This window comes from Molothrus aeneus, chromosome 3 (assembly GCF_037042795.1).
Source record: "Molothrus aeneus isolate 106 chromosome 3, BPBGC_Maene_1.0, whole genome shotgun sequence".
NCBI lineage: Eukaryota > Metazoa > Chordata > Aves > Passeriformes > Icteridae > Molothrus > Molothrus aeneus.
This window is the reverse complement of record NC_089648.1, coordinates 45,173,978-45,183,707: the sequence shown is the minus strand read 5'-3', so window position 1 is coordinate 45,183,707 and position 9,730 is coordinate 45,173,978. Positions and strand designations below refer to the sequence as shown.

General features: G+C 39.3%; 1 long non-coding RNA gene across 1 annotated transcript; it reads right to left on the bottom strand.

Moving 5' to 3' along the window:
- Positions 1-1,556: 1,556 nt before the first annotated feature.
- Positions 1,557-9,249, bottom strand: LOC136553910 (uncharacterized). Its single transcript, XR_010783252.1, has 2 exons — positions 9,168-9,249; positions 1,557-2,549 (listed from the first exon to the last, which is right to left on the bottom strand). It is a non-coding gene; the product is annotated as an uncharacterized lncRNA (long non-coding RNA).
- Positions 9,250-9,730: the final 481 nt, after the last annotated feature.

Sequence of the window (9,730 nt, the reverse complement as noted above, 5' to 3'; positions counted from 1 at the left end):
TATTGGTCTTATTAATGTTAACATTATGTTCTTTTTTTCTGCATCTAAATAAATAAATACAGCTAAGCTAGCAATCTATTTGAAGAATTGCTATTATTCAAATATAGCTTATAGATTTTGAATCACTTTTCTCTCCCCTAAACCACACAAATAGGAAATTTCATGTAACTATCCAACTCCAGACAGTGCAGCATTAGGAAAACACTGCAGCATAACACGAAACTGATGGAAGGTTCAGTTCTGCAGCTTTTAGAAATCCCTGTATTTCTCTGTCCCCCAGTTTTCCCTTTCCTAGATTCCTTTTCTGATGCTTTTTTTTATACCCTAAAGATGCTCTCTTTTCCTAGGCCCTAGATCTTTGTTCTTCCACTTTGGCTCTTACTAAAAGAGTTATCTTTTTCTGTTAAAATTATATGAAAAAATTCATACCTGGAAATAAATGTGAGAAACTCCAGATATGATGGTGGAGCTGTTATGAAGTTACAGTGTCTTTCTTTGTCGTTGGGGTTTAACAGGGAAAGCAGGCTGAAAAACTGACAGTCGTTTACTGGCAGGGCAGAAGGAAAGATTATATATAGTCTAGAGGCTATTAGTTCTTGGGTTAGTTAATCTTGAAGGAAGCAATATACTAAGTTAAACACTTTTAAAATTAAAGTATTTTTACTAGCAGGAAAAAAAAAATCTTTCTTGATGTCAGTGGCCCACATAAATATGCAAAGCTTTAGAGCTTGTTGTGAGGTGAAGGCTGCTGAAAATCATAATTTATTATCCTATAATATTAAAAAAAAGCTGCCTAAACCAAACAAGCAGAAAACCCAGAGCCTGAGAAAATATCTCAACAGTTCTTCATTTTTGAGATAGATGTATCCATGTGCATGGTGTTCAGAATTTCACGTCCCCCCCAAAGAACAGCTTTCTAACCAAAGTGGGCATGCCCTTGTGTACAGACGTGAGTTAGCAGTGGTACAGTGCTTTTGCAGAGCAGGAATTGGCTAAGCAGGTAGGAAACATGGTAAAGGTCAGGCTCCCAGTCAATATGGCCAGGGAAACTCACTGGCCACCAGCCAGAGAAGGGCAGGAGCTGGGAGAGGTAGGAGACAGCTCCTGCCCACCTGCTGAGCCTGGGGCACAGCCAGTCTGGCCTGGGAGGGAAGGAAGTCCAGCACAGGGGACTCTGGCTTGCCCCAGCATGGCTAAAGGTGACCCTCTCCTTCCAGTCCTTTCTTCGATGAGTCTGCTTGTGCATTGGTTTACGCGGCCTCTAGAAAGAGACATTCTTGGAAGAGGTGTGCAGATCACCCTGCTCAGGCCCATGGCTCAGATACTCTCTTTCATTGGCACCTGGAGAGCTGGCAATAGGGTGTAGGATGCAGCAGTAAGATTCATGTATTTTGCTTAGAGTGAAAAGATGGCACTGACCCCTCATGATTAACTCTTGGTTTTTCTGCCTTTGAAGAAAACACCAGAGGAACAATATTAAGTAGTTCTGTTACAAGTTTTCTTTTCCTTTGTGGCATGTAATATTCACTTTTGAATCAAGAACTACAATCAAGGACTGTTTTACCAGAGAGATACCTTCTTGGTTTTTATTTGTCCAAAAGATAGAACTTAGGAATAAATACATTCAACATTGCATACTCTGTTATTTGGAGAGTGTATATAGTATAGGTGTGTACAGATATATAGATACACATACTCATATAGCTATAGATTTTATGTTAGAGACTTCAAGTGAATTTAATAGAACATATATAATCAATTTTTAACATGCTAAATTAAAAAAAAATCAGATATTAACTATCTTGATATATTTTCATGTTTTCTATCCTTTCTTACAATATGTTTTTTCTCTCAAATGATCATGCAGTGCCACCTAGTCATTGCTGCTGAGGTTTGCAGCACTTAACTGAAAACTACTGCTTCTCTAAAGGGTTATTAAAGAACTGATTTTCTTCAACTCTTGGGAGGAAGGGTGGTTATGTTGCTCTCTCCTACCCTCCCTGAACAGTATTCTAACATCATTTTTTTATAGAATATTTTAAAATGTTACTTTTATGTCATTTTTTACATTTTAGAATGCTCATGTTTGTTACTATGGCATACAAAACATGTTTGTCTGAACATACAAAGTTACCAAACTTCCAAAAGACAATTAAGAATTGATGCTTGAGAGGAGCAGTTACAACAAACATGAATGACCACAGAATAATGATTTCCCTCTACATGCTACATGTGGAGGTAGGAGCAAGAGGTAGCTGACATTGCAGCTACAGGAAAATGTGAGTGTTGGCATGAACACCTGGCAGTAACACAGCTAATCCTTAGGGCTGATCCTGCACTTAATAGAAGGACACCCCTCAGCCCAAGCATCAGCAGCAATATGGTCAGCCTCAACTTAAATGTGCAGGTATAATGCAATCACAAGAGGAGCTTGAATGGTTGCTTTTCAGGTCTTGAAATGAGGGTGTGTCTTGTCATAGTTGTATGAAAGCTTTTCTGGTTTTCTGTGGAACTGCATCTCAAATACTTATGTGGCAGTCAGCATCTTCCTGTAAGCAATCAAAAGGCAAACCAAACGAAAATTAGTAGGATTCCAGCATGTAACAGCTACAGAACACAATTTGGAAACACAGACATCAAAGGCTTAAACCTGAAGTGTAAAAAAAAAATAATTTTGCTTCCTTTAAATATAAATATACATAGCTATTTTTAAAAGTCCCTAACTCTGGGAGTACTAATGCATGACTTTTCCATTTGTAGTGTGGAAACTGGTTGTATATCCTGGATCAAAATATTTTTCCTTCAGAGAGATGGTGAATTAACAGATTTTTGCAGAGTCATTTTGTACAGGTTTTTGGGTGCCCTCTAGAGTATGTAACAGATTGAAAGAGTAATGCATGATACTAGTTCAAATTCAGGTCCTTTGATAAATGAATAAGGGCTAATATTTCATAACCAGTATTGTCCATTCCATCTGACTTTTAGACTTTTTCTTGATATCGGATTTTTGAAAGGTGAGTATAAGCGAGTGTCTAACTAACACAGAACAGCTTCCTGCAAAAGCTGAGGAACTCCATGCAGATATAAGAAACTAATCCATTAAAAATATAACCACACCACAAAATAGTCTTTTTTCTTTATTATTTGTTGATCTGCTCAAGAGGATCCTCTTCTTTTAAGCAAAAATCCTTAAAATGCTTTCAGTATCAGCTGTTGGTTTAGAACATCTTGAAGAATATCTGTGTGAAAACATACAAAAAATCAGTGGATGGCACTGTTGGCTTGCATGTAGAGAATCATCTCCTAAATTATAAAACTTATATGGATTTTAAGGTTAGCTGTATATATATGGATTTCTGTTTGCCTAGTACTTTACAGATTTTGATTATTTGAGCAAATCCATTTTTTACAAAGTTTATTATCATTCTAAATCCTTCAAAACTAATAGTTATTTAATTCTGAAATTTGTGGCTAACTTTAATCAGAAAGTATTTGGACTAAGTATTGGAGTGAACAAATCCTCCCTTACAATCACTGCAAGGAACATACTAGGTCTTGCAACACTGAAAAATGACTGATTTTACCTCTTTAGTCTATAAGCACAAAGCATGAAAATTCAGTTTATTGAAATCTTGTACAAAACTCCACTTTTTCTGACTTATAGAGTACCTTAGGAACTTACTCATTCAGGCTCTGCTCACTTCATCTTCACTGATCACAAGTTCCCTTAGAGCCCTCGAGCACTTTGAAACAAGGAAAGACAGAGAAAATGATATTGCTGGAAAAGCATCACGTGGTTGGTGTGGAGAGGCAGCACAAACCTGGTGACAAAGCAATTGCCTTCCCCAGAGCACAGGGCTCTGAGGTCATTTGATGCTTGGCAGCATTTATTCTGTGCTGCAGCTCAAGCCTTGCATGTCATAGGGAGGGGGAAATCTGCAAATCTTTCTGCTGTGGATCATATGGGTAGGCAAAGGGAAAAGGAACTGCCAGGCTCCTCTGCTGTGGATATAGAGGCTCAGGCTTCCATCATTCACAATGGAGTTTATTCCACTGAAAATAAGCACACCTGAAAATTGCACCTTGGCTTTGAATGCAAACCAAACCACAGCCTCAGTGTCAGCCTTAGTTTGAACCTACACCATGGATGCAGTGTTGTACGCTCTGTTTGAGAGCCTGCTCACAGGGGAGGGATAAAAATGCTCCTCTCTGTGTGATGGATGGACCAGGAAAATGAGGTGTATTGTGTCTGTGCTTTGGCTTTACAGCAGGATTTACAATCAGGTCAGCCAAGTGTTCTCCTGCTGGGTGAGACCCACATAATATGGAAATGGCACCAAAAGTTTGGAAGTAGCCCAAAACTTACCTCCTTGTTCTGTTGGTGTGGCACTTACCTGCAGGGGTCCTAACCTAAGATGCGCATGAGGCTACACGGAACCAAATCAGGAAACCTGCTAAGGGTCCCAGAAGCTTGGAACACTTCAGAATGCCTGCATGATGATTCCAGCTTTAAGGGAATACAGCTTAAGGGCCTGAACCAGTAAGAACTGAACACAAGAGAAAGATTCCCACTGAAATTAAAGTGGTCCCTTTGTCCTCAGTCCTAAAGTCCAGCTGGATGGATATCTAGTTAGGAGCAGAGGGAACAGACCTTCCTTCCCTCCTTCCTATTAGGGTTTTTGCAAAGATATTTGTGTTGTTACATTTTATTGAAACTGAGATTTTAAAACTATTTGTTATTTTAAGATGGAAAGAAACATTTTCCTTTTATTTTTTAAACTGAGTGCTGTAACTCTAATGTACCAGTAAAGGCCCTAGAAAGTGGAAAGCAGATAGGGATTGAGTAAAGGTTTGGGGATTATTTTCCATTCACTTGCTGTGGAGCTTACCCTGCCTCTCTTACATAGAAAATAATATGAGTTAAAACACCCTCTAAGGGACTTTTGTTTTGTGACTCAAAGGTCTCGAAGGAGTCTTTTATCATGTCAGATAACGCATTTCTGGCATGTCTGTTGCATCGCCACACTTTTCATCTAGGCACCCACGGTTGTCATGGCTACAGTATCCCTACTCTGAAAAATAATAAATAAATAAAATCCCCTTGATCAGAGTAGAGGAAAAGAATATTTTTTTCTGAGTACATGAAAAACAGTTTTCTGCACTGCACTTATTTTAAGATTACAATTTCAAATTATCAGAATTGTGTTGCAAATTCAGTTTTATGCCCCCAGTTGTGAAGATGGAATGTACATGGGTGCATCTAGTCAACAACTGAGCTCACAGCTGGGCACTGCTGGAATAACAAGAAACACTGAACCTTGAAATAGATCATGAACAGTATCTGTTTGCATTATCCCATGAAGAGAATTCTCCCCCAGAAATTTGGTAGGGTTTTTTATGCAGATGGGACCAAGATTCCTTAATCACAAAGATCAAATATTTCAAGATGCAGGTAGGCAGCAAAAGATTTCTTCAATGTCAGTAACATGGGAAGTGGGGCAGAGTCTGTGGTGCAACCCCATTAAAAATGGAGGGATTCAGCTTCAGGAGTACAATTCAAATGACATGTTTCCAAAAGTAACCTCAGAATAATTCTGCTAACCAGTAGATGACTCTACTTTTAGCCAAATCTTCTAGCCTCAGGGATTGAAAAAAATGTCACAGAGATTTAATTTACTATGGAGTTTTGTAAAGCTATAACTACTACAGACTGACAAGAGCATTATTTTGATCTAAGTTTACATAAGGCATTGTGCCTTATCAGACAAGGCAGACAGTCCCTGCTGCCTCTCTCACTCAGGGCTGTTGGGAGGCTTTTGTGAAACTCAGCACACTCTCTTTGTCACGCCATCCTTTCCCTGTGGCTGCTTGCAGAGGTCTCCACTTGAGTCCCACAGCCAAATTCTAACCTCAGTTGTGTTGTTAACAAGCAAATGCCTTCACTGTGGTGCATAAGATTAGCTGCAGATAGGGTGTGCAAATTGCACAGCTTGCCCTTGCTTGGTGCCATTCTTCCCAAAATGTTCAGAGGAAGCCTGTTTACATTACTGGCTGTCAGAATGTTTCTGTAAGGTCAGACCCTGGCTGCCATGACGCTTGTGTAGATTTCTTCCTTATTGAAATGGAATGGCTTCTCTGCCCTGTCAAATATAAACAATTCTGCCCTGGATATTGTCATAGGTGTCTGATTCTGAAAGATTTCATTTCTTGTTGGCAATAGCAAACCTACTTGCTAATACAATTTAGTGGAGTTTTAATCAGCACCAGGCTGCTCACAGAGCAGCTCCCAGACATCTGCCATACATTTCCCATATCTGACAGGACTTTTCCCAAGGCACATGCCATTTATCAAGGAAGGCATGTGATGCTGTCTCTTACCAAAACCTGCTCTCCTAATGCATGTGTAATGAGGTGGCTAATGCTTTGTCAGTAGGAGTGCCCAGCCTTAATAAATACTGACATGCACTAAATGATGTCTTAGACTTAGGAGTTATCCTGCAAAAAAACCAAACCAAAGCAAAACATCCCTCACATATGTATTTGCATGCAAAAAGAAGTTTTCAAATATGATTAAAAAACTGAATATTTTTTGTTTAAATTTTTTTGCTGCTCTCTGTTAATCATATGAAAACAAAACAGCAATTACAGTCTCTTGCTGTTGTAGTAATATTAACAGAAAGAAGTCCACAACACCTATGCCCAAAGAATGCATTATAACTAAACATTGTAAAGCTAAAAGTAAACATTTACACAAAGGAAGGAATATTTAAACACAATGTATAAGTTTAGGGGGAAGGACATGCATGCTTATCTGGCCAACAGCCTTCTTCAGCTCTATACTGCAGACAGCAATTTCTGATGGACTTCTGATTTTTGTGTGTTCTGAGAGAACTACAAGTTCTTGCCTTCTGCTATAAGCAAGAGTCTAATACCAAAAATGTTTTTAAAGGTAGTCTTTCATCTTCTCTCTGATAATCAGTACACATTTCCTTTGCTTTCTTTCTGTTAGAAGGTCATACCACTGACTCTCCACCTTTACTGTGCAACATTTCTGCAAGCTAAAGCTGCCCCAAGTCCAAAAGCCCATTATACCAAGCACTGCCTTCTCCAGTTCCATGGCTAAAAGCTCTGCATTTCTCCAGAACCACATCCTGTGATTTCCTATTTTGTTCTGGGGTTTTTCTACAGCTATTGACCACAGGCTGCTTGGTATGGACAGCTACAGACCCCCTCAGTGATTTTAACAGTAGGAAGTCCAACATCGTTTTGGCCAGAAAGTTTCTTCCTGGGAAAAACTACTCCACCCCCACACAATTTTGTCCAGCTAGGGCTAGGGTCTCTTATTCCCTTCTTCACACAACACTTATTGTACAAAACCCCAAGAGCCACAGCATGTGCCTTATGGGGCTCTCCCTGAGACGGCATGCAGGGCTACAGCCACCAGCTTGGTTTAGGACCCTGGACAAGCTGCTTCCCTTCTGTGAGTTGTTATCTGTAAAACTGGAACAGTCTTTGAGATTTCATAGCTGTCTAACACTCCCTCCACAAATACAACCATGTTAGCAATTAACTGATCTGTATGTTTATGGGATTAAGGGATCAGGTTTCTCTTACTAGGTCAGTTTACTCTGCTGTAATTAGCCTTATCCTCTTCTTACAATTAGTGTCACACCAAAGCCTCAGAGCTTAACATGGGCCAAACTTTGGGAGTGATCAAATTCGTATCTCAGAGGTGTAATTGAAAAGAGAGTTTGTAATCTTGTATAACTCTGTATGTTCTACCTGAGCACATAAAAGACACTTTTTAAAATGGTAATTTAGGGTTGACTGTAAGAGAATTACCCAACACAGGGATGCTGAAAATTTCCAGAGAAACCTGTGTGAAGCATTACAACAGGGAAGCACACAACCCACTGCTGATGACCTACCTTCACTTCACCAAAGCAAGCTGGCTAGATGTGAGCAAGATCTGATTTGAAAGCAAGTAAGTATACCACCAGCAGGGCTTATGGATGTGCTGGAGAAATCAATGCTTCTAATGCCAATTTCTACTGATGCTATCTTCAACACTGTCTGGAGCTTCACAACCTTTGCTCTGTGATTGTCTTGAATGATTTATCACTTACCTCCTCTCTTTGGCTAATTCTTGACTCCAGTATTACATGTCCCACAAAATCTAGACCACAAGTAGCAAACTGCTTAGCAGTGATATTCATTCTAAAGCATCTAAGAAGAGTTGCAACTGTTGTGCTCTCTGAGTAAGAAGGTGCCAACAGAGTGTGGTCTATCACCAGGTGTTGGACACATTTATCAGTCATGACATTATCTGTGTTCCTCCTTATGACAGAATAATAGGTCTGTCCTGTCTTTATACACAATCAGGGATGATGCCCATGTATGGCATATAATCCTCCTCCCACCTGATACACTTGTGGCTGATGGCAAAAAGTGCCAACATAACCCAGTCCCTTCCTTGCAAGGGCATGGGCTCAGCAGAGGAGCCAGACCTCTTGGTGCTTCGTGTGACACCTGAGCTGGCAGGCATTCCCTCTGTAGCAAAGCATCACGGCTTCTGATTCTTGGGCTTTAATTTTACCTTGCCCATTTGGAGTCACTGTCCTAGCTTGAAAGCAGCTTCAGAATCTAATCTCTCAAGGATCTCCCTCATGTATCAGGAAAGAAGTCAAAACTTTTCAGTATTGGACCATTCCAGTAAACTTTAATTTCTCTCACCTCTCTCAACTTTTGGCTATCCTGTCTTCAGCTCAGTTAGCTCAAAATATTCCAAGTTTTTTGCCCTGTTTCTGTAACTTTATAAAAATAGTAGATGAACTGATGGCAAATTTAACTTACCCCAAATTTGTCTAATCCATTGCTTTAAACATTCTATGGTGAAGTACTAGGTTGTTGTTAATAGATAACAATAGATAACAACCTGGAAGCCAGCTTGTACAATTCAATATTATGTTGTTAAAATGGTGAATATCTGCAATATGAAGGAATTCTTGAAGAAAACGATCACATGTAGATTAGATGATCTGCCAGTCAGGTAGCTCTAAATAAGTCCTCTGACAAAAAACTACCAGCAACTGGTAATCAGCCATTGTCAGACCACTCACTGAGCCTCATGGGTACATGCACTGCTCTGCAGCAGCTGAGAGACTGACCTATGGATGAAGGATGCTCTTCACAGCAGGGAAGGTTTATCTGTCTGATGCTTTTGCAGCTCCTTTCCTTTTTGGTCTCCTCTGAAAAAGGCATTCAAAACAAGGTTAGCAACACCCCATATTGACAGACAGAGAATTCAAACCACTCAAAAAATTATGAGAATGATCAGAAGACTGAAGATATTTTCTCTTGCTTTCTATAACAGAACCAGTCTGTAGCATCATAGACTTGGTCTCCATATACACTTTCTATATTTTTGCAGTTAATTTTTATTACAATTAAAAAGTTCTTACCATTGGAGATATTCCATCTCAACTAACCATCTGCTATCTATTCATTCTACTAATTTTCCTAAACAGACTAGATGTGAAAGGCTGGGCATTTTATATGTTCTATTACTGTTGCAAATCACTCAAGCAAAATATATTCCTATTCAGGAGGGATCAGACTTTGGCTTGAAAATTAGGAAAAATTAATTTCATTATATTTTAAGTCAAAAGATAGCTGCTGAATCTGATACTATTTTTTAAAATGAAACCCATGAAAGTCCCAGATTATTTTC